General features: G+C 37.3%; 1 pseudogene; it reads right to left on the bottom strand.

Moving 5' to 3' along the window:
* Positions 1–25,187, bottom strand: part of LOC149223285 (nibrin homolog) — a 92,733-nt pseudogene that overhangs the window by 1,733 nt on the left and 65,813 nt on the right.

Here is a 25,187-nt window from a genome sequence, read left to right on the forward strand (position 1 = left end):
AACTTTGGAGAATTTGACTGCAGCGGGCTGACAAGACGGAGTCTAACATTGGCTCCAATGGGGATGGCAGCTGCCACATTTTGGAGGTGCCAAGAACTGTAGAGCTTTGGGAGAGCAGACAATGCCGCTATCCATTGGGCAATGGAGTCATTATTGCGAAGAAACGACACGATTAATTTATTCACTCGAAACTGACTGAAATGATTGAAAAACTGACTTGGCAAATGAAACTAGAACAAAATGATGCCTTTTGGCTGCTTATTTATTTACAAAATTTACCCTACTTTGCTGCAAAAATAATAGATCAGGTAATACTGAAATTCCAGATCAACCATTCAAGTAAATCTGAGAAGAATGCTGCTTGAGAGTGTTTCAACCAGATCACAGATGCAATTGCTGGCAGCCCTACATGCACATAATGAGTCTGATCGCGTAAAAGACAGTTTGATTTGTCAGTTAAACTGAAAAACATTTCGATGTACATCACAATAGGATCGCGAAAGCCAGACTCCATTTGCTGCCCCAACTCTGGAATACATACTTCTAGCTGCACACTGCCAATGCAAACATCTGTAGGAAACTCTATTATTTTTTGTTTCGAAGGAGGAAGAGTTTCCAAGAACTTTTTAGGGTCTCGGAAATCATATGACTGGATCTGCTCATTCAAATACTGAATCTCCTTCTCAATTCTTTCAACAACTAACTCACAGACACCAGTTTTAGCTTCAAGAGGAAGTTTCGGAGATTTCAAACATTGAAGCAAGGAATTGAAAAAAACTTCATTAATTTCAAAATCTGCTAACTGATTTCTTACTTCTTTTACAGCTTCACAGAGTGCAGGGTTTGCCACATACCCTACCATTGCATGAATGGATCAGCGAGCACTAGAGTGTTTGGATCGAGTTGGAGTCGCCAGGTGAATGTTTCAGCCTTCATATGTGTCTGACTACTGTCCACCATTAGCATCAGATTTGCAACTTGATTTCATGTACTGGGGCAAGACAATCTTCAAGTCGAATGTCACATCAATAGCAAACCATCTTCCCTAGTATGGTCGCCACTATGTTAGTGCTCAAATCTGCCTCAGGCTGAGGAAGGCAAAACTCGAGGCCACATCAAACCACGCTCAGCCTCGTAGCTAACCCTACGAGGACAGGAGAGGGCTCTCTCCGGGTCTATCTTGGCAAAAGGTTTTCAAAAGGGTTGAGATGACTCAAAATTAATATTGATTTTAGGCTAGTAAAGAGATAGGAACGTTTGTTTTAGATTTTTGGGTTTTTTGTTGGAGAAACGGGAAAAACAAGTTTGGGTCCGGGGATAAGGCCAGATCTTTGAAGAATTCGAGTTGGGGCAAGGTAGGCAGTAGTCTTGATGCCTTTGATCAGGTGTATGGATGGATCAGAATGACAAGGAGCTGAAGAGGGCAAGGGAGAACATGGATCCTCTCCAAACTGGCGAAAACATGTAAAACTAAACAAATTTAAAGGCAGAGCACTGTAAACAATGGATTCAACCTCATTTACTCATTCATTTAGTTTCAGAAGCAAAAGAAGGGAATGGCATACATTAAACATGAATAAACTTACAATAAACTGAGAGATAACACCATCAAGAACTGAAATCCACAAGAATCCCTACAGGTGCTGCAAAACCTCTGATCTTTCCTTAGCCAAAATATGAAAAATATGTACAATAGTGTGCCAAAATCTTCCCGAGAGTCCAACCCTTGCTACTGACTGAAAAATTACATAATATAGACCAAGCCAACCCATTCCCTAACCTCTAGGGGTTGAGCTCCTCCTTCTAGGAGTAGTTTGAACCAATTCTAAACATGGAGCAAGAATCTAGGTGACCAAAACAACCTGCCTCTAAAAAGAAGGAAACTGATTCATTACATTAAATTTTTGCTATTTTGTGATTGAATCATCTAGAATATGGTAAATAAGTGTCAAGTTTACATCATGTACATCAAATTATATCAATCTAGGTCAAAAATCACATCAAGAGCTGAAAATGGTCATAACTGGCCGAAATTCTGAGCTGGAAAGTGAAAAATTGACCAAAATCTGTATGCGTGGCACCCCTGAGCCATACGCGTAGCACGACTTTCAACCTGTTTTTGGGGCACTTCCCGACATCCAAATTGAGCTCATGATAGCTCGTTGGAAATCCCTAGATGTTGGATATCCAACCCAAGTGGAATTTCTCAATTTGAAGCTCATTTTCCCCTCCAAAACTTCATTCTCCCAGAAGTACTTCCTGTTGGTGCAAAAGGTGGCAGCAAGGTGGTTTTCATGGTGTTTTTGGGCCTTTTGATCATCCAGAACTTGATGAAATGCTTCGGCAATACTTGAGCATGCATAACTTACCATGACAAACCCAAAAATATAAAGTTTCCCTCCAGCAAGTGTCCCAATCAAAAGCGAGTGCGTCGACGTGCTACTCGTATAGCTGAAAAATCTGTTTTGGGACCAAAAAATTTCAAAATGACAAAAATTTCTCCGAATTTGCTCAAATTCGGAGCAAAGACCCTCCATCATGTATCATGCCTAGCCAACGAAGCCTCGGCCAAAATCCAGAGTGGATCAGGTGTTTCACGGCGCTTCAGTGTCCTCCTGGTGTATGCAGTTCAGTGGTGCAATCTCTGTCTTGGTTGTATGATGTGTTGTTGTCAGTCATGGTGTTGCAATGTGTATGTTTAGCTTGTTGAAAATGAGAAATGAGACCTTAATGTCTTTGTCTCCAATCGCCAAATGCGTGCCAAAGGGGAATGAGGGATTGAGAACACCTATAAGTGAGATAGGAATGGGATATGGTGATGCGGGTTAGTTTTTAAGGACAGGAGTGAAATGAAATGACAACATATTAGTGAGTCAAGTGGAATCAAGGACAAATAAACAGCCTTTGAATGTTATGGAGATTAGGCTTTTATCAATGGAGGAATGTAGTAGTAAGTAATAGGGTTTGGGATTTCACATGGGAACCAAAAGTATAAAGGGATATGAGGATAATGAATATGGGGAAGGGACAACGATATGATCACGTGGTGGTGATAGCAGTGATGGAATACAAAGAAAAGGTTGAAAAATGGCAAGAATTTAGCACCAACACAATCTTCAAACTTTATGCATAACCCTAGGAGCAAATTTGGTATAAGGTAGGGTTTGATGTTCACCATATAAAACACTTGTTTTCTTCACATTCGAAACACCATAAAAAATTCAAAAATCACTGAGCAGGCATAAATAACTTACTTGCAGACAAATGAAGTGGTTTGATGAGAATTTGGGTGATGAACTGTTGTTTTCCAGCCTTGGGGCTATATGCGTAGCACGCACTTTTATATGCATAGCGCACCACATAGTGCATTTTGCAGGAGGACTTTGGAGGCCTTACCTGTGTCCAAATTAGGCATGTGATAGCTCGTTGGAAAGCTCTTGGAGTCTAGTTTCCAACCCAAGTCGAATTGTTCAATTTGGAGTTCATTTACCCTATCAGACATCAAATCTCCCAACACTACTTCCAATAGGTGCATCAATTCTCCTTGGGCAAATGTCTTCTTGACATTTAACCAAAACCATTATACCTGTGTAAAAAGTGAAGGAGATTTTTCTTCCTTGGCATGTTTTGAACAAAAACCTCTCTTAGTTTTCCAAAATTCATCTTTATTGCTCTGAAACATCATTTGAGTGAAACCTATCTAGATGTGTGAAACAAGGGATTTTGTTGAAATGAAGTGAAATGAAGGGGATAAGGGGCTTCTAAATTCTTGGGGAAATTTTTGTAAGTAGGGAGGGATGTTAGGAAGTATGGGAAAGTGGAATCTCAGAGATCAAGTGAGGGGAAGGGGTCTAAAAGGGCAAAACACAGGCCTAGCCTAGAAAATTGCCAAGTTGTGGCAAGAAACTAGGGTTTGTGGAAAAATGAGGAATTTGGGGAATCTCAGTGATGGGAAGTGTTTAATAAGGTACATTAATGATAGGGGAAGGTGTATGAACATCAGGATACAAATTTTTTCGATGATTTGACCATCCAAGAGAAATTACCTCCAAAACCCTAGGAGAGGGAAATGGACCTTACCAAGGCACAACTGAAGCATGAATAAGCTGTAAAATGACCCAATGGAACTTGACATGATGATGACAACCCTCTGAATGATGATACACTCAACGGAATGATGACATGGACTACCATTTGGACAACTTTGAAAAGAGTGAAGACAAACCCTAGACCTAATTCCTAGTGACCAAATTTTGCTTAAAGACTCTTTGAAATGACAAAATTTGACCTTGACACCTTAAAATCACTTTGTAAGAGCATGTTTGATCACTGGAGGAAGGCTGCAAAGACTGACACTAACAGAAGGCAGTCTTCCACACATTAGAGGGTTTGATAGGTGCCTGGTGATAACCTAACTTCAAGTCAATATTTTCGAAATATTTTTCCTCCTTGAGCTGGTCCAGAAGGTCATCAATCCGCAGTATTGGGTATCTATTCTAGAAAGTGATCTTGGTCAACGTTCGATAATCAATACAGAGCCTCCAGATCCCATGCTTCTTCTGTACTAATACAATCAGAGTCCCACAAGGTGATGATCTTCGCCTAATGTGCCCTTTCTGCAATAGTTCCTAAATATACCTCTTGATCTCATCATTCTCCAAAACAGAGCATCGATAGACCAATCCATTGGGTAGTAGCACGCCTAGGGTCAGATCGATAGAGTGTTTGACATGACAGTGTAGAGGTACCCTTATGGGTGAGGTGAAAATATCCCTATACTCCTCCATGACCTTTTCCATCTGTTGTTGTTGTGCAGAGGATCCCTGCCTAGAAGTCGTGGCCACAACCTTCTTCTTGGTGTGGGGGCGAATCATAACGAAAAGAAATTTCCTGGTCTAGGAAAGGATCTTACTACATTACTTTGTAGTAATCAAAGAGATGGTGGTATAATGCTCAGAATTGTCTTTCCAACGATATATGGAACTCCCCAATTGGACTCTAGAATAAAAACTTACAACAGGTTAAAAGTTACCCTTGAAAAATAGAAAGCAAAGGAAAATGTTTAAGTTTAATCCTGAATCCCACAAATCATATTTTTCTAAATCATAAGTAGGGGAATGCATCAGCAATTAGAAATCAGCGATTTCCAATACCAGCTTATCCTAGATCGGAGGTCTGAGAGCATATCATAAATCAATGGATCAGGTGATGAGGCAATCGTTGCCTCATGTAGCTGAGCTCCGTTAGTGCATATCGGCATATCAAAAATTGAGGGTGCATGGAAGATGTTATATCAACGCATATCTCATATCAAGTTAGGTGTCTGATATATCAGAGGTCCTATATCGGTGGGTGAATCAGTGGGTCAGGAAGTGTGGCAAATTGGAGGTTTCAGCGATCCCGCATATCGGCGATTGTAAATATCTTAGGTTCCAACAACATGGCATGTCACCAATCATGATAGTGCAAGATCGGTGCATCACAATCAGTTATTAAAAAATGGAACCCTTCCAAAGTTTCCATTGTGATTAAAAGTGTTGGGATTTAAGTCGATAGTACAAATCACTAGGAAAGGGTTGAAACATCTAACAAAGGAAATCAGCGCAAAACCAGGGGCAACCAAGCCCTTTTCTCTTTCCTCCAGGAGGCCACGTGGCAGAATATTATTAGATCTAGTAAAGACATGGTGGCACTGAAGTGAGCATGACATGGCATTAGGGAGGACACGGGGCATGCAAATCTGGCATTTTCAAGGGTACAAAGAGGGGATATCTGGGTGACGTGTCACCACTCAGGAAGTGCCATGTGGGAAAGGATGATGTCACATCAGAGATCGCAAATCGACGTTTGCAATTTGAGGCATGTTATTACACTAGTTTTAAAACCCTGATTGCGATCCGCCAAGAAAGGACCTCCAATAAGGGGGCTAGCCAGTGGTCACAGGGAGAGTGAAGAACCAAGAGCTAAGCAGAACAGACGATCCCACGTATTAGTGATCGCAAGTATCAAACAGTGCATACAAAGGTGATGTTATGAAATTTCCAATTACGATATCCCGGGTGGGCCCAATTGGCATTTGATGGTCGCAAGTGTCAAAGGGAGCAAAACAAAGGTGATGTTATGAAATCGTCGATTGCGATATTTGTAGTGGTACCAATCGGTCTTCGATGGTCGCAAGCTAGAGAGGGAACATACTCTCCCTTATTCTTTTTCAAGTGGGTTAGACTACATCGTCCATCGGAGATTACAATGTTGGGGAGGAGGCACAAAAGATGAACATTAGAAATCACCAATAGGCGGGATTCCATGTAACAAAGGAAAAAGACCCCCAAAGGGGAGTCAAAAGGCCCTAGCACATAAGGACTAAGTGCCTAGTGATAGTCGCTGATCACATGAAGCAAAAGGGGATAAAGTGGATTATAATGCCCCATACTGTAAGGAATTTTAATGGGAAATCCCGATGCAATAGCTCCGTAACAAGCTAATGCAGAACTTTAAACGTGTGGTTGGTCGACAGCTGAGGCATTTAAGAAAGGATATGGAGCATTCAAAAATTGGCATGCGATGACCCTGTAAGCCTCTTGTGACATGAAATTGGGGTTGACACTGACAGACTGAATGAAAACAAGGAATCTCAGGAGGACTTGATGATCTAGCGTGGTTCTCCATGCAGGGGGAAGATGAAGTACTACCCAGGAGACCTCTGCTTATGTATTGTGGGATTAAATTGATATTTGACAGCTCCCAATTATTGAGAATGAATTATTAGAGTAGTAATGGCAGAAGTGATGGGAATTAGCTGGGTGGCACAGGAGACCAGACCATGGGCAAGAAATAACCTAAGAAAAGGCAATCCCAAGGATGGGCATGGAGAGATTTTGTTGGCATTTCCATCTAATTGTTTACCTGTTTTGTAATCATGTAATGTGTCAACCATTTAATGAAGCAATTAATCTTTGTAGTCATTTTTGGGCCATAGATCCATCCCAGGCCGAGACAGCTAGTTCATCTCATAGTTGAGGCTCGAATAAAGATATTTTGTTGTAATTATTGTTCAATACTCCCCTCTCCAGATAAATGGTGGGAAGCCACATTTCACAAAGGTTCAGAATCCTAAAGAAAGAACTACATGTTATTTCGACACTGTATGACTTTACAATATGAATCTTTCAAAATATTAAGGAAATGGCAGTGATTCCTCCTTCGAGTACTATAGTATGTTATCCCTGTATTAAATTCTAGTATGTTCATTTTTCCTCTCTGAATTCATGTAATTCTAGCTGCTAGAAATGTTTCATATGTTCTTACATATTCATTTGTATTGACTCATTAATGCATGTGCCTATATGGATCTTTGATATTATATCTTTAAAATTGTGCTCCATCAATCATCGCACACATCCTCTCTCATCCATTTGTCTACCTTTAACTCATATAAGTGTAGAATTCTATAGGCTTCAAACACTATGCGATAAGTGTATAATTCCTGACGCTTCAAGCTCTATGTGATGAGTTATTCTATCTCCTTTTCTTCTTTCATTGCGTTGTCAAAGCTTATTAAGCTATAAGACCTTGAACTACTCGGCCTCCATGAGTTTATACATATATTTCTGTGAGTTTTATATGTGAAGAAGTACCAGAAATACATGGCTTTTTCCTTTATATGAATGAACCAACCCATGTTATTTAATACAAATATATAAAGACATGTACAAAAATATATGTGATGTCTCCATCTTGCTGAGAATCATATGAGACACACAAAATCTAGATGCTCTAGACACTGGTCTTGTAAGCAATCTGAGGTTGTCTCTAGAAGCGACAACACCCTTAACCCTTAACACCTAAACCCTTAACCAACAACCCCTTACCCCATAAGCCCCATTAACCTCTAAATCCACTAAGCCCTAAACCTCCTACAAAAATTTAAATTACACACGAATGAATATCTATATATATATATATATATATATATATATATATATATATATATATATATATATATATATATATATATATATATATATAATTTGAAAAGGAAGATAAAAATATATTCTATTATCTTTTGTTAAAAATAATATTTTATTATTATTTAAGAAAATTTGTACTATGTTGTCACTTTTGTTAAATAAATTTATTAAATTTTAAAAATTGAAAATCCAGGAGTTAGGGTTACTTAAGAGTTGGCAGTCTAGATGGAACAATCATATTAGGTGAGATAAGGAAACAAAAACAACAAATCAATGATGAATCTTATGCAATTTATCAAGATGTTTATGGAATGTGCTAAAAACATTAGGAAAAATGTTACTTTTCTTAACATGTATAAAGAGAGACAGTTTGGGAGATATATAGTCATAACCAGTAAAAATAACCTATTCTTATGTCGCTTTCAAATTCTTGCTCAAAAGATAAACCATACCATATGACCCAAAAAAACTATGAAAGCAAAATCAGTTAAAAATCCATAGAACAATATTCTTTAAATATTATATCTATATATAGACATAGACACCAATAATTCACCCCTAGGTAACCTCTAAATTATTAACCCTTAACCCCTTAGATTCTATCCCCCCTAATCCTTAACACCTTATCCCCATTCCTCATAATTAAGCCCTAAAACCCCTAACTCCCAAACCCTTAACCAATAACCCCTTACCTCCTAAGCCCCTAAACTATTAGCACCTAAGTTAGCATAACCCATTAATCCCTAACCCTACACCCCTTAAAAAATAAACCCCTGATTTACAAAAAAAATCTGCAATATAAAAACATATAGTGAATAACTAACCAAAGGACGATATTCATGCCTTCCTTCAAGGTGTTCATAATATCTACAATGTTGTTTATATATTCTTCTTAAAATTTTTATCTTTTTGTAGCCCCTACATTTGGTACAAGAGAAATAACATTTTCCATCATTCATTTTTCCTTACCAAACTTTCAATATTGATTATATTCAAAATCAATCACAACTTAACTATTAATGATGCAATTTGTAATGTCAATATATATGTAAAACAAATCATCAGATTTCCACCATCCAAATATTATGGAGATATGTTGTATAATGGCCAACAAATTGACCTCCACCACTGTCGACATTATGACATTGATATGTTTGACCCGGTCAAATGTATCGAATCCAATGCATGTACCATTTACATCAAATATCTGACATGTGTAAGAATGTGTTGGATATCTTATGAATTTACATGTAGCATTGGATATTTGGCGCTGGTTAGGGATTTTAAAATAAAACTAAAAAAAGTCCAAATAAAAAGTGATAGTACGACTAATTTTATTAGTACTGTCGGAGTAAAGCATTATATGTTTCATCTATATGTAGTAGTGAATCACACAAGGCCCCAACCCCCTTAGATCAATAAGCACCAACTTTCTTGAGGCACCAACCTCATATTTGTACCGGAACCAACCTGCTTTAGCTAGTCATATCTATATTTCATACATTTTAGGACTTAGGCCTCAAGCAACATTCTTTAATTCCAATTTTAAATTAAAACCACTATTGTCGTACAACCATCTATGCTTCTACAACACACATAAGCCTTACTAGGTCCTTCTTTCTTCTATAAGCACACACATATGCAATTTGTAGCGCCACACTTCTAAAACACAATCGCTATCAGGTTCAATTTCTCTTAATCTACACTGTCTCAACTCAGCCCACACACTCTGGCTTTCTCACACCCACATACTTGGCTACTATTTTTTATTTAAATTCAAATTAAGTAGCACTTGAGAACAGGTGCTTCATTCAATAATCACAACACACAACATGGACTTCATTTCATTCTTCTTTGGATTGAGGTAGTAATTTCATTCATTCTTGCGATAGTCTGTTATTATTATCCTCTGACACTCTGTTCCTAAACTTCAAAATGTCAAGCAGCTCATTTAATCTCCACAAACTACAAATTTCTTTTAAATATTCTCTATCCTTAGTTACAATTTTACTAGCACGCATTCTTAATCTTGCACTACATTCTCTATAGGTAGTTATTTGTCACTTCTCATGAATAATTTAATCCTGCAATCTTCCAATATTCTATAGTTCAACGATGCAAATAATCCTTTCATTTTTCTTAACTAAAAATGGCTTCAAAATATAACTATCTAAGCTCTAGAGGCTTCAACACCTTCTTCATGTGACTACATAAATGACTAGGGTCTTTATGTTAAATAAACTTATGCTCATACACACATTTAGACCCTTTTATTGATGCACATGAGAAAATCAATTCAATGCACGGACTACTGGAGATGAGCTCTGGTATTACAACAAGGCTGTTGAAACTCCCAGGGTTACAAAATTTAATTTATTAATCCAGGGTTTTACAAACTTAAGAGGTGGAAACACTGTATGTGTAGTAGGTGGTGTACTTCTACCTAAGTTGGTGCAAGGGACTAATGTACTATATGTTTAAATAAAGAGAAAGTGTAGCTAATCCTATTTATAGAAAATAAAAACTACTTACTTTTGCAGAAAATAAGCATAATTACTTTTGCACAAAATAAGCGTAAATGTTAATCCTACTCGCAGAAATGTAAACATTAACCTATTTGTAGAATTTAAATGTTGCATCAAAAGGAAACCTAGTATATGCAATAGAAATAACAATGTTGGAAATTGAAACCCTAGCTTAAGATGTATGAAATAAATAAAGAAAACCTAATATATCTTACAAGACATGAAGTCATTCATCCATCACTGCATTCAAGATAGATTTTTTCAACAAAGTTCACAGGGTGCTTCATAAAATAATCATGAAAATCATCATTATGCTCTTCAAGTGATGAATTTTTCCACTAACCCTAATTGCATAGTTGAATTGTAATGGTGATGATGCAAGGGTTAAGAGGTATTTGGTCTTACTTAATCATGGTTTTGGAGTCTAAGAGTCATTATTGAGGGCAAGGAATAAAAAATAGAGCATTATAGGAAAATCCAGTCAAGTTTGGAGAGCTTCTACAAGGTGTTATAGGATGTTACAAGGTTGCTATAGGATTACCCTATTTTTCTAGGATTGGACCCATTCTAAGGGATAGAAATGTGATCTAAAGGTTGGAAGAGGTAGGGTAAGGTAGAAGAAGATTATATGCTTCCCTATCCAAGCATGGTACCCTTCAAGGGCCCATCTTGCACGAGGAACAATGCACACGATGTTATGCAAAATCTATGACTACATACAGAAGTATCTTCCCTAGGCCTGGTGGACTGACATAGAAAAATACAAATAAAAAGGCACTAAATTTTTGCTTAAAGTAAATAGATAATGGGATGAAGCCTACCTAGAATCAATTGTATGCTTCACTCCTTCTTGTGCTTGAATGCTCCAATCCTAGCTCCAAATGATATTATTAGAACCTTCTCAATCAGATAACACAAGCCAATGATCCATGAAATCTATGTAGCATCATATAATCACTTTATTCAATAGATCAAAACGGTATTGAAATATATGAAACCTTAGCATCATATATAGGAAAACAAATAATTTTTTTGCATTAATAGAAATTGAGTGAGTTACAACCAAAAATAGGTGTTGATCCCATAAGAGAGCTCCTCCAAGTTGACTTGTCCTTTCCTTGTTATAAAGTGCACCTCTAATCACCCTAATTCATGGGAAGATATCTCTCAATTCAACAACATAGGAGTAGAAACACTCTACAAAATTCAACCCCTAGCTTGTGGATGGGCACAAATATATAGGAAAGTAGGATAAGTTGGGAGTTCTTGTCCATTTACCAGTCTAAGGCTTTAAATTCACTATTGATGGGAGGATGGGATAAAAGTATAAGGGATGAAAACTACAAGGTAGGACAGGATAGGATTCGAGACTTTTATTAAGGTAAATGATTACAACAGATCCTAGAATCTTCTGGAAGAAGAGGCATCAAGATTCTCCATCCTTTTCCTGAATTTCTAGAACCAACGTAGGTGCATAGTGGAGAAACCTGTAGGTGATCAACACCATCCACAATCGAGAAACATTTTTCTCAACACTGTCCAGTAGGATTCCAGGGAGCATTGATCCTTAAAATGGTTGAAACAAGGTGTTTTTAGGTAGAAACTTAGGGATAAGAATGATTCATGCTTAGGGATTTGTGCTATGATGATGAGAAGGAGGTCAAATAGTGTTGATTGATCTAATTGAAGGCCTATTGACCAAAGGTGACAAAATGGCCTATAACAGATTGCCCCCTTAAAGTGCAAAGTCATAAATGATAGATGATGAATGAAGTGCTTTACCTTGTGACAAGTAGGGATCAAGAACAACCAACAAGATCATTATCTGTTACAATACATTTACATCATGATATCTTTTTTGAGGGAGGTATATGTAGGTTTTAACCCTCCTTTCTATACAAATGACAAGACCTCCTTTCTATATATAGGATTCTAAGGGGTCATAATATAATCAGAGCCAACATAACAATAATAATGTAAGGGCACAATAATCACAATAGTGGGCTTCTATGGGGCACAATAGTAACAATATGGGGACTGCATGGGTACAACAATATAATAAGGGGGTTGTACTAATAACAATAAGGGGTTACACTAGTAGGATAGGGGCTTAACATGCCCCTCTCCTTCAAAAGGTGTTGTACTCAACGCTTGAGTAGTTCTTGATGCTTCTGTATAAATCCTTCTCCTCCCATGTGGAATCTTTGGTGGGTAACTTTTTCCACTTGATGAGATACTTTTAAATTGATCTATTTCATAGCTTTTGATTTCTTAGTTCTGTGACTGCATTAGGTTCCAATATGATTTTTCCTTCGTTGTCAAGTTCTCGCAATACTGTTTGAATTGGGATCTTTTGCAACTTTTGAATGAGTTCCCACTCCTTTGGGCATATGGATATATGTAACCCCTGATGTTTGGAGGAACACTTCATGGAACCAAATGAATAGCATGATCATGATCATGAATAGGTGGGAGGCCTTTGGGAGTCTCAAATACCTTGGAATGATTGTCCAAAACGTTTTGGAGATTTGGAGAAATACATGATTTCAATGTGGGATCCTCTAGTGAACGTAATTGTGCAATTACACCCTGTTGTTCTTTATTTAGAAGCTTTGTCATGTTGTTAGAGTTGATTATCATTCCAAGTTTTCCTTCGATACCCCTCAATAAAATCATGTTAGAAATCCATGCACAAAACCATAGGTAGGTCCGCCCACCTAATATAGGGTCTGAAAAAAAATTCCCACGGCGCTACCCCTAACCCCATGTGTGGGGTAGTCGTGGAAAGAATATAACACAACCCAACAATATACACATACTACACATAATCTAACATTACATGTACAATGATAAAAAGACATGTCCAAAGATGACTGATGGTGGACCGATAACTGGATGACTGCTTGTATGATCATAGTCATCATACATTGTGATCTTGTATTACTCCTGAAATCGTAGCCCTATTGGATGAAACTAGATCTGAGGTCTTCTATCTCGTTCACCCAACCAATCAACATATGAGTCTAACCATGTGAATCAATGAGTTGGAGTTGAACATGGTAGACACCATATAATTACCGACCAATGATGTAAGTCGTTAACAGATGCGATAGAAACCATTGATGATGTTAATGGCTCTGAAGGTACTCTAGTACAATGTGTATAGTGTGAATAAATGAGTTGATGGTGAACACAACATATAATATTTCGGTCAAAGGCCAATGATGTAAACCTTTCACAGAGAGCAAGGATAATTTCCATTGATGTATGCAAACACCAAGGTACCAAGGGGTGTTTGTAAGTCAACTTCCTAGAGAATGAGCTGAACAGGAAGCAACCCATTGCAGGAGGGCCTTGATGTATCCCCCATCAATGACATGAAATGGGTATGACAATTTGAGACAAAATGATCAGAGTGATGCTGATATGAAATTGGATTAGGAAAGGATGACATGGAATGAAGACTTAAGAGTATTTTAGTAGATATTAACTAAATTATTTCTCTTGAACACAGCGGTGAAACTGAATGGAGTTGGTAGCATTGACCCAAAAGCAAAAGAGGATGCTTTGAAACGATATGAAAAACCAAATGAAAAGCATATTTCCCAACCCAACATCCATGGAGATGAAGTGGAAGAGTATCATGTTCAAGAGTGACTCACTGCCATTAGCAAATTAGAGAACCCTATTTTCCCAATTTCCCCAACCATAGTGGTCAGTACCTCTTTATTTTTTAACAAACTTTGGGAGGATAACATATGCTTGATCTGTAAGTTCATCCTTTAGATGAATCCCTCTGAGAGTATTTAACAAACCCAAAAGAGATGGAAAAGAAAATTCTAGATGTTTCTTTTTGTAGATAGTCCCTTATGTTTAAAAGTAAGAAAATAATACCTAAGATAACCTCTAAGCCATGTTTGACTAAGGTATTCCTTTTTCATAGTTTATATCATTCTGGAAAAGGGTTAAACTTATACTTAGTATACATCTTTTCATTTACTTTTACGAGTTTGAAAATACAAGTGCTCGATAATATTTTCATATTTTGGGAGTTTGAAAAGAGCTAAAAGCGCACTCCAGGGGGTTCCTTTCTCATAAGTTTATGGAGTCTGAAAAAGTGAAAAAATTATACTCCTTGGTCAAAATGATCGTTTCAAAACATGGAAAAATCCGTCAAATAGCTGTCGACTTGCTCAGAACATCAAAAATGGATTAAACATACTTGTTTCATGGTAAAAATAGGTTGTTACTAGGTAAAAAAAATAAATGTGAATAAAATAATGGAAGAAACAACCATAAATATCCAAAATCACTATTCATATTTACCATTTCACATTTACCTTCAACAATGAGAGCTCTAAGTAGGTTTTTCCCTCTATTTTCTGTAGTCGATTACGCTCAATCCGGTGGATCGTTTTAGGTGCCATAAATTCCAAGTAGGAGATAAGACATTTCTCTTTCAGTTCATGGCCCCATTTTATGATTTCATGCAAATTTTTTATATTTTTTAGGGCCTCAGGGTTCTAAAAATTCACCCTAGGACCAACGTAGGCCTAGGGAGTCAAAAATTTCATTGCACCTAAGTCAGGATACACTACAGGCAAGGGTGAAACACTCTGTCTCCTTCCTTAGGGGTGTGTTAAATGCAATTCCAAAATTTGTTTTCCAATTTCCCCTAAAATTTTCAATGTTTTGTTGCATTGAAATGATCCTAACGAGTCTCCCTTTAATGTTTTAGGTCTTCATTAGCATAAAATGGCTTTCATTTAGAAAGAAAGAGAACATGAGGAACATGATTTAACTGCAAATAATTATCCTACTACCATCCGGGAACTAAAGGATTGTGGATTGTTGAAACTATTTTGGGTTCCTAGTATGAGGCAACAGATGGAGCTACTAGAACATATTATTCATGCATGGGATGTGAAAACACAAGAATTCTGGTTTGTAGAACACATTAGGGGAATTTTGAGGTCTAAAATGGGCCTCCTAAGAAAAATGTACAACCAAAATAAACCTTATAAGAACCAATATGATTCAAGATGATGATGTCAACCATGGGGGATGATTCACCATTTTTGGAGTAAAAAAGTAAAAAGATTAAAAAATAATAAAATAAGAAAACTACTTTTTCGACTCATATTTTAAATTTATCTCCCTAAGTTTTTACTCAAATTTTGAGTGGCAGTACTCATTGGATGAAAACTTTAATTCCTCATCCAAGGAGTACCCATGTTGAATACTTCCAATGGACCCTACTACACGAAAAATTAGAAATACATGAAAAAACGTTAGTGCAATCACAATTTTCATGTATTTCTCATTTTTCATGTAACAAGGTCCATCAAAAGTATGTAACATGGGTATTCCTTGGCTGAGGAATCAAATTATGCATCCAACAAGTGTTTTTGCTTGAAATTTGAGTAAACCCATAGGGAGATAAGTTTAAAATACGAGTTGAAAAAATAGTTTTTATTTTTTCCCTCTAAAATTTGATGATGTAATCAAATCTTATGTTATTATTTCCACTATTATTTTATAATTTCCTTAGGAGGCCCATTTTAGACCTAAAAAATCCCCTAATGATCTTCTCGAGATCACAGTAGATTACATATATTTTTTTTCCTGGTTTATCCAGAAGACGTGTGCCCATCTCTCTCTTAGCTGGCAGAAGGGGTGTTGAAACAGTGAAAGACTATATCATTACTTACTGCAGACCTTAATCCAAACCAACTAGAGATCGAAATATCAGTATAAAAGATGTAACCAATTTTCCCTTAAGAACAACCTTGTTCATTATTGCCAGATTTGCAGGTAGCTCAACACTACATGTACCTAGCAGATCATACATGGAGTACGGTGTGGAGCACTTATAGCCAATTGTATTCAACTGGAGTGAGTGGGTATTGGTAAATATGAAAGAACAACTTCCTAAATAAAGAGAGGAAAAGTTGAAAATCTTTGGATACAATTCTATCATAGTCTCTTTTACCCTAGAATGGATTCCACTACTTCAGCCTCATCAGATTATGCCTGAGCCCATTGATCTGAGGGTACCATGGATGAGTAGACGAATCGATCATATGTCCCAACATGTAGGTCTGTCAGCGATCAACTTCTCACCAACCTCCTTTGGATGGTTGCAGAGATAATTGAATATGGTCAATGACTATCCATATGAAGGGATGGATTTTCATGATGACCTTGAGCTCGTGCTTTCTTAGGGTGAGAGATGGGACCTTATAGGTAAGATATTTTGACCATTTGAATTTTCTAAAGTTTTACAATGTTTTTGTGTTTTTTGATGTTTCTGAGACTTAAGCTATTGATTTGTCATGTAGATATTAGTCCCGTTGGACCAATAGGTGCCTCATATCTCCGTCATGTAGGAGAATGTAGGAATTTACAGAGTAAGTTCCTCAGACAGAACACCAAAGGACACCTCTCACAAACAGATCACAGATCAATACACCAGTATTTTTGATGTGGTTAAAACCCTCAAAGAGGGAAATAGTCCATGGCCTGAGCCAACGCGGCCACTTCAGGCAATATATTAATAAAAAGAATGAAAATTTACATAAGCTTCTCTCATGAACGGTTACCCTACAAATGACCCTCCATGCTCTTTAAATAGAGATCATGGACCAATCGGGTGTTAAGCCATGGATCAAGTGTCGGTAATACCGAGGAGAGAATGAACCGTCAGATCACTACATATCGTGACCATCGGATCGTAAGTTACAAAATGTACATAGTAAAGAAACACACTTTACCTAACTCTATACTAGACCAAGTTATACTTAACTTTTTCCTATGTGTCGGAATATCCTAACATCCCCCCTTAAGAACAACTTGGGATAGGATTGAAGGATGTACAAATATGACACAATAGGAGAAGGAAGGAGGCACTAGAGCCTATCCCCCCTTAGTGACAACTTCCTGAACTCCAACCATAAATCTAAGTTTAGTAAACTTCGCCTCTATGAGAGCCTTTGTAAAGATGTCTGCAACTTGATCATCTGTTGAACAATATTTCACTTCAAGAAAATGGTCATGAATGAGCTTTCTGATGAAGTGCATGTGCAGTTCAATGTGTTTGATGCACTGATGTTGGACTGGATCTTTGCATAGTTGAATGGAACTTTGATTATCACACCAAAGTGTAGTCGGATGCTGCTATTGAAAGCCAAACTCTAACAGGATCTGACGAAGCCACAAGGCTTCCTTACTAGCTTCTACGCCACCACGATACTCTGCTTCTGCTAAAGAAAGAGAAATGGCACCTTGTTTCTTGCAAGCCCATGTAATAGGTCCTGAACCAAGAGTGAACACATAAGCTGTAGTAGACTTCCGATCATTAGGGTCACCAGCCCAATCAGAATCAGTGAAACCAACCAATAGAGGAGCTTCTTCGGCACTGTAATGAATCCCAAACTGAACTATACCTCGAACATAATGAAGTATTCTTTTAGCTTCTTTCCAATGACTTTCATGTGGGTTTTGCATAAACCGAGCAACAAGGCCAACATCAAAGGAAAGGTCAGGATGAGTATGGGTTAGATACAAAAGTTTTCCTACAAGTTGACGGTATAAGGTAGCATCAACTTTAGGAGAAGTACAAGTGACTGAAAGTTTGACTCTAGACTGAAAGGGAGAAGGGGCTAGTTGACAATCTTCCATGTGAAAATGGCGTAGAATATCACAGGCATACTTGGACTGGGAAAGGGAAATACCTTCCTTGGATTGCAAGACTTGAAGACCAAGAAAATAATGTAAGTGTCCTAAGTCTGTCATTTCAAACTTCCTTTTAAGGCTAGACTTCACATGGTTTATAAGGTTGGGATCACTACCAGTCAGGATAAGATCATCAACATAAAGAACAAGAATGATAAGAGACTTGCCCACTTTCTTGTTGTAGACAGTATTGCCAGAATGACACCTAGAAAAGCCATTTTCTAAAAGAAAGTTATCCATTTTGGCATACAAAGCTCAAAGAGCTTGCTTGAGACCATAAAGGGATTTCTTAAGTTGACATACAAGGTTGGAGTCTGTTTGTATAAAGCTAATAGGTTGTTCCATATAGATTTCTTCATGCAAGTCCCCATGCAAGAAGGTAGATTTAACATCCATCTGATGGACTTCCCATTTGAAAGAGGCAGCAAGGGAAAGAACAAGGTGAATAGAGTTCATTTTGGCAACAGGGGAGAAGGTTTCAGTGTAGTCAATGCCTTGAACTTGTGAAAAACCCTTAGCAACAAGATGAGCTTTATGTTTATCAACTTTCCCATCTGGTCCATACTTGGTTCTATAAACCCATTTGCATCTAACAAGTTTTCGTCCCTTTGGTAGAGGAACAAGATCCAATGTATCATTTGCCAATAATGAATGATATTCTTCATTCATAGCTGCTTCCCAATCTGGATGGCTTGAAGCTTCTGCAAAGGTGTTAGGATCATAATTCACTGAAGCTTGAACCAGTAAAGAAGAGGCTCTATAAAACTGAGAACGTGTACGTCGCTGATCTGTAGGATCATCGGCAAGATCACCTGCTGCATCCCGAGTAGCACAGACCCATTTTGGAAGCTGAGGAGCTGAAGGGGGATCCTGAGAAGGCAAGGGAGGATTTTAATCCTCGCTTTCATCATCTGAAGAAGAAATATTTTCAAAAGTAGAAGAGATAGGGAGAGGTGGCACATCCACCGAACTAGGCTCGTAGGCCGATATATTTTCAACAAACTTTACATCTCTTCTAATGATAACATTTTTGGACTTAAGTGGAATAAGTCTATATCCTTTGACATCTTCAGAATATCCAACAAAAATACATTTTTCACTCTTAGGTTCTAAAGCTTTATGTTTCTCATCTAGAATATGGGCCCATGCTTCACTTCCAAAAACACGAAAGTGACTTACATCTGGTTTAATTGAGCTCCATGCTTCTTCTGGAGTGATATTCTTTAAAACCTTAGTAGGAGTGTGATTTATTATGTAATTTGCACAGTTAATTGCTTCTGCCCAAAAATTAATACCAAGTCCTTTAGATTGAAGCATACAATTAGCCATTTCCTTTAAAGTGCAATTCTTCCTTTCAGCTACACCATTTTGTTGTGGAGTATATGGAACAATATGTTGCATTTGAATTCCATTCTCAGTGCAAAAGTTAATGAATTTGTTGTTAACATATTCTCCACCATTATTAGATCTTAGCTTAAGAATTTGATGTCCAGATTGTTTTTCAACAAAGGCCTTAAAGGCCAAGAAAATTTTAAATACTTCACTCTTGAGTTTTAAGAAGTATACCCAAGTGCGTCTGGAGAAATAATCAATGAAAGTTAAGAAATACTTGTATCCAGAGAATGAAACAATTGGAAGTGGACCACATAAATCACTATGCACACGCTGTAAAGGGGCTGAGGCGTGCCAAGAGGCATGTTTTTCAAAACTATCCCGGTGATGTTTTCCGAGTACACATCTGAAACAAACACCATCTCTGCAAGATACCATTGGAAGACCCGTCACCATATTTTCTTTACATAGATTCTGAAGAGAGTGATAGTTTAAGTGACCAAATCGCTCATGCCAAAGTTTGCTCACTTCATCGTTATGAGCAACAAATACCGAGGGAAGATTTGATGACCCAAAGTTGTGAAACTTATACAACCTTGTAGAATCATCAGCAATGCCAGTAGCTAAAATCTATCTAGGATCTCTTAGGTCCTTAATTACAACATTGTGAGGTGAAAATTCAACGATTTTACCTTCACCTGTATGAGTTATCTGATATACAGATAGAAGGTTGCAGGATAAGGTTGGAACACATAATAAATCATTAAATTGACCATTGTCTATATGAACAGTTCCAGTCCCTACAACACTAAGAGATCTATCATCACCAACATATATATTTTTGGTGTTACAATCATTTAAAGAAGAAAACATGGCTTTGTTTTTGGACATGTGATAAGAAGCTCCAGAATCAATGAGCCACTCATGAGAATGAGAAGAAGAAGATACATTTAGTGCATAGCCAGACCGAGATGCTTGAAACCCACATGCAAAAACTGCTATTCTTGAAGATGAAGTTGAATTTGAAGAGTGCTCCAAATGGATGTTATGCTTCTTCATTGCTGCTTCCAAGGCTTCCATCTTCTTAAAGCATTCGGATTCTAAGTGGCCATCTCGATTACAAAAGTTGCAATGTCTATCAGTCTTCTTCCCTTTGTTTTTATTTTTCTTATCATTTTGTTGAAATGATTTTTCATTTTGAGGCTGAAATTGCTTAGGACCCTTGTTTGGTTTAGGACCATTCCTTTTAGGATACAACTTCTTAGGATTCTTTGAATTTGGTTGCTGCTGGGAGGCTAACGCTTTCTTAGAAGAGTTTCCAAGATGAAGAAGACCAAGGTGTAAGAGTTTTTCTTTTTCTCTTATTAAAGAATCACAAAAGGAATCAAAGGAAGGGGACCTGTAGGCTTGTCCTTGAGAAATGAAGGCTTCTCTTGTAGAATGGAAGGTGAAAACAAACACAGAATAGGCTGGTCCCAATTTAGTAAGAATGGAATAGATAAGGTTACTATCTTCTTTCTTAACCTTAACACCTTCCAAGAGAAGTCTAAGGGTCTTGAACTCGGACAAAAAATCTTCAATGCGAGAAAAATTATTGGGGTCCAATATAAGAAACTCATTTTCGAGTTGATGGGCTTTAAGTTCATTTTTAATTCCAAAAACTTTAATGATCTGTTTCATTGCTTCCTCAGGAGTATCAAGTTCTACAATATGGAATCTAAGATCTGGAGAAATAGACATCCCTATCAACCCTTGTGCTTGATCTTGCCTATTTTCCCATTTAGCTACCTTATCTTCATCTTTCTGTTTGGTTTCTTGGCCTGAGGCTATTCTGTAGAGACCTTTACTTCTAAGTAAATCCACAATGTAGGACCACCATTGGAAGTAGTTGGTGCTGTCAAGAATAACTTGGCATGGACTTTCCATTTTAACAAAAACTGAAGCTATAGATGCTGAAACTAAGTGTTCGAATGGAAAGATCTCAAAAAATTAGGCTGGTTCAAAAGAATGGCTCTGAAAATGGCTTCTAGATGAAGAAGTTATGGCTTTTTGAAGAAAAATTGATGAAGATGCCGACGAAGTGCGAGAATGTGCGGAAATGAATGATAATGTTAAAAAAATTCTGCCCCCTTTCCATAAAGTAGCTTTGGACCAATTGAGCTAAACTAAAAGTTTAGTAATTTTTGGAAAAGAAGAAGGGTTTTTTTTTTTTTTTTCTTGGTCGCTGAAGCTTTGGGCTGCGTGCTTACTTTGAGAAAGCTCTTTTTCCCTACAAAACAAAAAAACACAAAACCCAACACGGACATACAAAAAGAACGAACCTTACGGCTCGAAGTTAGATTTAGCCAGAAACTAAATATTTTCCTCAATGTTTCTAATTTTCTGAGATCACACTAAGGCGCAATAGAAAATACCATACGCATGAGAAAAATCCTTCCTTTCTGTTTCTGATTTGCTCAGATCACACAGAGTCATGGGGCAAAGAGCATACGTAGAAATGCAAGGTATAGATCCGGTAATAAAAAAAACAAAAATCTAAATAAACCGAAACTGAAATAAACAGAGAGAAAATAACTATAAACTGCAAATAAACAATGTATGCCTCCAGATCTTAAAAATGACATAGCTAGGGCTACCGGAAACCTTTTCGCATGAAACGAAAGGGGTTCCTCACCGGAATAGATGCTCCCAACACAATAGAGCAGTCCTCTTGGCCTAAAAGTAGTCAGAAATAGTAGATATAGGAAACGACAGTCGGATGCAATTCTATTGGCTTCAGATTTGGATCACCAATGGACGTGGCCCTCAAATAGCTCTGATACCATGTAGGAATTTACAGAGTAAGTTCCTCAGACAGAACACAAAAGGAAACCACTCACAAATAGATCACAGATCAATACACCAGTATTTTTGATGTGGTTAAAACCCTCAAAGAGGGAAATAGTCCACGGCCTGAGCCAACACGGCCACTTCAGGAAATATATTAATAAAAAGAATGAAAATTTACATAAGCTTCTCTCATGAATGGTTACCCTACAAATGACCCTCCATGCTCTTTAAATAGAGATCATGGACCAGTCGGGTGCTAAGCCACGGATCAAGTGTCGGTAATACCGAGGAGAGAATGAACCGTTGGATCACTACATATCGTGACCGTCAGATTGTAAGTTACAAAATGTACATAGTAAAGAAACACACTTTACCTAACTCTATACTAGACCAATTTATACTTAACTTTTTCCTATGTGTCGGAATATCCTAACAGAGAACATCCACAAGAATTAGTGTAACCATCATAGGTTGGTGCAATAAGATGATATGTGCTACGAGATCTAAATGTAGCTGAGATCCTAACTAAGGTGGAGCATCACATGGAGGGGTTGACTCAAGGGATAGATGAGACCGCGATCGACTAGGTTCCTTTACAACTTCAGAAACACACCATCAGAGTGCCTAATCATATTGGTCAGCTATTGTGTAACATAGCTCATGCAGTGTCTTGTTATCATGAGCACTTTGATTAGTCTACTTAGATATTTTAATGTAGTTTTGTATATGGTCTATGTGGTTGTATGTGTCTCTACCACAAATTTTGTAAAATCCAAACTATATATAAATATATCTATATATATATATATATATATATATATATATATATATATATATATATATATATATATATATATCTATATATATATATATATATATATATATATCTTTAGTGTTTCTATATTCTTACTGTGGTTACAATTATGTGAAGTGTATTGAAATTTATATACATTTGGTGCAAATTTCTATCTAAAATATGATTAGAAAGTGCATCTGTCAATGTATTCAGATTTCTATAAGTGTGTTCATATTGTGGAAAATCGAAATGTCCTTCTAGAAGGTAGACCCTTAAAAAGATAGGCAAGATGGTAGGACTTCTAGCTAAATAAATAGTAGCAAGTTGTAGTACCATGAGTTGTGAGTCAAGTTTGACAACTAAACAACAAATACCATGTGAAATCGCATTAGACAATAGCTTGACCACTACACTATACTCAGCGATATTGTTGGTAGAGTGACCAATACAAATCCATTGTAAACTTTCTATCTTTCCATTTGGAGAAATGATGGCCCATGGTGCGGAAGATAGGTTCTGAGTACTACGACTAACACCATCAGCATAACCAAAATATGGTTCTAGGGATGCCGACATCTGCAAACCAAACATAAAAGGAATCAATAAAACCCAAGGAAACTCTAAAGAGACACACCACAAACACACTCAACACACCTATAGATAGTATGTACACAGTTTTACTACGCATGAGATCAGGCATAGTATTTTGTAATGTACAACCCATTCTTGGGCTATGCTAGTGGAATCCCATCAAAATCAACTAACTCATTGGCCCCTTTTGCAAGGATTCCCTTGACAATATATGGACCTGACGACATAGGTTGGAACCTTCCTGAGCCTAACTTATCATATTCTTGTTCATATAAAAGAAGAAGGTCTCCTTCTGAGAAGACACGAGGCTTGACACTTTTGTCGTATTGCACCATGATATATATTTCATGAGCTTCATTAGCTATAGTGGAATTGAGCTGTGTCTCATCTAATCGAGTCAGACATAAAAGATGTTCCACTTCTACATAAGTGGCGAGAAGAAGTTAGACAGCTAATTTTAATGATGGAATCTCACATATTATTCAAAGTATTGTTTCAAGACCATAAACCAACTAAAAGGGTGCAAATCTAGTAGCAGTCCTTAATGAGGTTTGGTATGTCCAAGACAACATAAATGATCAGATGCTAGTCTGGTTTATGGACCCCTACCATATGTCCATATGTTGAAGCACAATTTTAAGAATTTTATTGATAGCCTCATCTTGTCCATTAGCCTGAGGATAGTAGGGAGTGTAAATTCCATGGAAAAGTCCCAACTTAGTAGTTATCTTAGTCATCATATGATTTTGGAAATGATTTTCGTGATCTGTAACTATGTCTTGCGACACACGAAACCATTCGATGATGTGATTGGAAAATAAGTATGTAGTCATTTCACCGGTGTTTTTAAATATATACATCACCTCAACCCACTTCGTAAAATAATATACTGCAACAATGATATAACGATGGCCCCCGGCTGAGTGAGGGTTACATGTCATGAAGTTGATACCCCATTTCGCAAATGTTTTGATGATGATAATGGGATGCAATGGAGCAGGCGAAGTAGGGGTATTATGATCATAAATATGGAATCCATGATACTTCTGGAGAATGAGAATATAGTCTTGAAAAAGCGAAGTCCAAAAGTAACCAACCCACAAAATATTTTACGTAGTAGCGTAGCCAGATAAATGAACACCACATGCCCCCAAATGGCATTCTTTTATAACTTTCTTAGCCTTTTCATACATGAGGCACCTTCATAAAATCATATCAGTACCACGTCTATAAAGAGTGTCACCAATGATGATGTAATTCTTTGCTTGGTATCCAATACATCGCTGCTCGAAGTGAGAGGTATCAGACCAAAAAATCTAGGTATGGAGATAAATTAGAATGTGTCCATACCATGGGTTAAATGATGAAATAAAAACAGTGACTAATCAGGGATAGAATTGTCAGATGCCG

The sequence above is a fragment of the Pinus tabuliformis genome, chromosome Q, assembly GCF_031772625.1.
Source record: "Pinus tabuliformis cultivar Carrire ecotype Pingquan chromosome Q, CPIR1, whole genome shotgun sequence".
NCBI lineage: Eukaryota > Viridiplantae > Streptophyta > Pinopsida > Pinales > Pinaceae > Pinus > Pinus tabuliformis.